Source organism: Vicia villosa, linkage group LG6 (assembly GCF_029867415.1).
Source record: "Vicia villosa cultivar HV-30 ecotype Madison, WI linkage group LG6, Vvil1.0, whole genome shotgun sequence".
NCBI lineage: Eukaryota > Viridiplantae > Streptophyta > Magnoliopsida > Fabales > Fabaceae > Vicia > Vicia villosa.
In genome coordinates this window covers 88,124,976-88,129,798 of record NC_081185.1, presented here as the reverse complement: position 1 = coordinate 88,129,798, position 4,823 = coordinate 88,124,976, and the positions used below count along the sequence as shown (strand labels likewise).

The following is a 4,823-nucleotide window of genomic DNA, read 5'->3' as shown; positions in this document are numbered from 1 at the left end:
AGCACACTTTCAAGTGGTAACTAAAATATCTAGATATTTTTAGTTGTTTTATTACTATTATAATATTGTGAGTAGAGAGAATTAAGGGTTGAGATTTAATCCACATGGATTTAGCATTTGATCAAATGGCTATAATTCATTCACATTCTCTATTTAAGAAAACAATGATCAACACCTCTCACATTGTCTTTCTCCTCTTCTCTGTTAACCGAACCTCCCTCCTCCACTCTTCATATTTTTCTTCTTCTTGCATTTTACATATAAACCTTGTGAGATTTGAATGATCTTTGAGAGAGTTTTAGTAGATCAATTTAAGAGATGATTAAAGAAAAGATTAAAGCTTGAGGTAACCAAATATTTTTCCTCTTTTATATTATCTTAGCTGGCCAATCTTGATGAGAGTTTTAAAAAGTTCCATAAAGAAATTTCTAGTCATATATTTTGATGAAGATATTTTCTGCTTGTTACTTTAAATATGTTGATTATTTTTAATAACTTTTGTTGAAAAAAAAAGAGGAAATTAAACTTATTAGAACTGTACATATACACATAACGACATACGTAAATAATTGATATTTAATACTCTTACAATTTTAATTAACTAACGTTGGATTAATTTTTTTTGAAAAAGAAGGACTCACTACTCTAGTTTTTGTTGAAATACTTTTATTAAATTGATTGAAAATAGTGAGTTTAATTTATAACTAAAATTTATATTTGTATAATCAAAAAGAACTAAATTAATTCATTATCACTTAACTTATATATAAGGATATCAAATCTGTTTTAATTGGAAACTTAAAAATAATTATTAATCTTTAGAATCAAATACTAAATATATTAATATTTTGGAACCTACTGTGATCAAAATTTGGGTTTATCTTTAAATTTGATTTAAAGTTAATAATTGATTTGTTTTTAATTTAAAATTTAAATAATATTTATTTTGTAACCATAAATAAATAACTAAAGTTCATTCCTAGTTTCAATCAATACTATTCACTTGTATATTTATTAAATGATTCAAGTATAGTTATTTATTGTTGAAATGAATTTTATATAAAATGTTTTCGTAATATTACGGTTAGCCAAAAATGAGTTGAATTAAAGTATTCTACTTATATTCAGATATCATATGCAAAACTATTTATTATTAAGATTTAATTCATAATTAATACCATGACTTTTTTTGTATTGGTCAAAGTGCTTAGATAGAACTTTTTACTAAATTATTTTGTTGGCAATTCTTTGAATATTTTTTTAGTATAAATTGAGGGAGGAGCCTCTTAAAAAAATTGTCACTTGCGACAGAATTATTTTATAGTGAAACTTATACAATGACTATTTTAGATATGGAATTAATATAATGACTAAGAGTTAAAGCTAGTATTTATTAATTTTATAAAAATTATCGATTTAGCTTCTATGAATCTAAAATTTAAAAATTAATATAATTTAATGAATTGTCTTTATATTAATATTTTATTATTCATTTTTGGTGAAAAATCTACTTTAATTTTAAAGGATATATTTTAATTTAGAAACGATTAGTTTGAAAAGGACTTTCCATTTGATAAAATTATAATTAATCGGTGTAATACTTATATTTCAGTTTTATTTGAAACCATAGAAGAATGGAGAGTGTTGGAGTTTATTCAATTAGTATTTTATTGTTCTTTTAAGGGAAAAATTATTTTATATTTGAAAAGATATATTTTTAATATAAAATGATTAGGTTAGTAAAACAGTTATACAAACCTAATTGATTAAGTAATTGGCAAAGAAATAGAGCCTTAATTATGTATGCAATTGGGTTAGTGTTAACTTAATTAAATTGTGCATTTTAAAAGGTTGAAAGTGTGAACGAGATAGAGACCTAGTCGAGAGAGAGACATACCGTTCTCATGTAGCGTTAGTTGAATGTGTTTGACGCTTGCTAAGGTAAGGGCACTTTCTAACGATATTATATATGATTGAATGCATATGTGCTGGTATGAATGATTGTGTGCCCGGTTGGGGATGTGTGTTTCTGTTGTGATGCTAAACTTGAGAATGTGTTTTCATATGATTTGTTGAAAATATATGAATTGACTTGTGGTTATGATTACATATGTGAAGATTATGTAAGTTCATATGATTTGTTGAATATATGAATTGACTATTGAGAAATATTATGATGCATTTGCATATATGTGCTCATGCATATCATAGTTGCGTGTATGTCGAGAGGACTGCACCGGGTGAGGACTCTAGAGGACGAGCCCACCTAATCCTGCGGGATTTTATTGAGTTGGTTTCTGTTGAGATCACTTCTAGTGAGGCAGTACCTCGGTGTCTGTTGGGATCACTTTTAGTGAGGCAGTACCTCGGTGTCTGTTGGGATCACTTTTAGTGAGGCAGAACCTTTTTAGTAGGATGTGCCTACGACTCTCTGCAGAGAGGTAAAATTCCGGAATTCATGCATGTGAGGAACCCGGTTAGGGGGATCACACCCATGTAGAGTCTGCATTTGGATTTTTGTGCATTACTTTATTTGTTGAAATAAATATTGTGACTGTTGTATATCATGTATTACTTGCATGTGTGTATTCTTTCGTATATGCTATTTTTAGATCGTGACCCTCTACTATTATTTTGTTGTGGCTAACGACCACCCAGGCTGTTAGCAATTGGGGATAGTTAAGGTATCCTGGTGTCGTGAAGACTTGCAAGATGTGAATGTCTTTGGCTAGGAGTTCAAAATCAGCTTAGGGTTTTGTTTCAGAGTGTTGTCTGTGTTTGTTTGGGAAGTTTGTTGTTAAAGCTGAATGCTTAATTTGTGTGTGTGGTTTTGACCTTTACTTGTTGTCAAATACTCTGTACGCAATTATATTCAAGTGGTCAAAAATTTTATGACCTTGGGCATTGCGCTGGGCCTATTTATGGAAAAGACTTAGACCGAACAGCTCGTACTCTGATTTATCATTTTTATTATTCCTAAAAGGACAGTGGTCCATATTTTGTAAGGCATTAATTTTGAAAAAAAATACACTCGCGCTGTTAAAAATCGGGGTGTTACAAAGATTTTGGAAGAAATAAAGTAATTGCTTCTTGAAAACTGTTGCGCTTCGCCGTCATGATTGTATTGGTTACTGAAAAACCTTTTCCAATGCTGAGTGACATATTAAGTAAACCCAAATCTGTTGATATCTCCAAAATATTTTCAACCACATTTTGATGTCAATTCAAACAGTATTTATATATCACATTAAACTTATTTTGCATTAATATATTAGAAAATTTACAACGTGTATAACCTTTTTTTTCACCTTCTTCAATTAAATACTAACTATATAAAATAAGGTCCTGTGTCTATTAATTACATAATGCAAGGTATAGATTTTATTATTTTATTCCAGTAGCTGTTCAAATTATATCAAAAAATAGCACATTGCATTGTATCAACATTTTAACTCTACGTTATTTTTTCTTTATGATTTCTTAGTAACAAAACATATAATTGTATCAAAATTTTTAGTCTAAATATATATGTTATCTCCAATGAAATTTTTAGTCACAATTATTCCATATACCGTTCATATTTTTTTTTTTATAAATAAATGCCACCCCTTACATAGGAAATTATTTATTAAAAACATAGTATGATTATAAATATATTATATTGGTTAATATTTTTTCACAACAATGCCATATATCAAATATATATACAAAGCTATATATATATATATATATATATATATATACGTTTTTGTTACGTACTTAATTAGTCGGCAGGTCATTCATCGTTCATATTTTAACGAAGAGTACAACCACATAGTAACCAAGCACTGGCTACAAGCACCGTGCTATTATTTTTTTTATATATCACGTATTCATTTTTTTGCGTATTGGATTAAATCATTCTTCCCCCGTACTCATTACAACATTGCGTCTATTATATGCATCATACCATTTGATAGAAACATGTTTTCATCTTAGCAACAGTAATATTTATTTTAATATACTAACAACGGTTACTGTTTAAACCACAGCAATGATATTCTTCTGATTAAACAAACGAAAACAACAAATATGGAGTTTATATACTTCAAAGTTGATATAGATTTAACATTCTACACAAAATATAAAACCAAATGGAAGATTGTTCACACAACACAGTGAGTACAATAAAAACACACAACTCATTTTATACTACTCACTAATTTAATAAGTTAACATCATCATCAATTTCGGCGGAACAACTCCACAAACATCACGCCTGCAAAAGGATTCATGGAGAATTCAAGGACATCTCCGCATTGAAGCTTTTTCTCCCTCGCAAATGCGTACCAGCCAAGGCCATTATGTTTCTCATAAGTATTTCTACTTGCTCTAATAATTACACAGTGATATCCTTTTCCATCAATCAGATCTATCATCCTTATTGCATTTTGTGCCTTACCAAAACATGTTCTTGAAATTTCCATTGGAATGCTCTGTAATTTGCCATAAATCTAAACTATTTAAAGAAAATAAAGAGGATCATAAAAATAAATATTTGCTGCTTATTTAGATGCTTACAAGGGCATTTTGTCCGTTCATGTTTTATTCGGTCACATTTGACCTCCATCGAACCTCGCCGCTATAATCAGCTGTGCGCTCATGCTCTGTAAGAAATCCGTCTTTTATGAGTGTCTCATACATCTTATTTTGCTCATCTTCAAACTCATTATGTATTTTACGCACCCATTCAAGGTTGTCTCTCTCAGGATCACTGAATCAAAGTAAAAAAAATATATGAATTAACTAGATCTTTCAATAAACAGAATAAAAAAATGTGTGTT

General features: G+C 29.0%; 1 long non-coding RNA gene across 1 annotated transcript; it reads left to right on the top strand.

The window, feature by feature from the left end:
* Nucleotides 1-212: 212 nt before the first annotated feature.
* LOC131611839 (uncharacterized) lies at nucleotides 213-3,055 on the top strand. The gene is made up of 3 exons (XR_009287183.1): nucleotides 213-346; nucleotides 1,851-1,941; nucleotides 2,659-3,055. It is a non-coding gene; the product is annotated as an uncharacterized LOC131611839 (long non-coding RNA).
* Nucleotides 3,056-4,823: the final 1,768 nt, after the last annotated feature.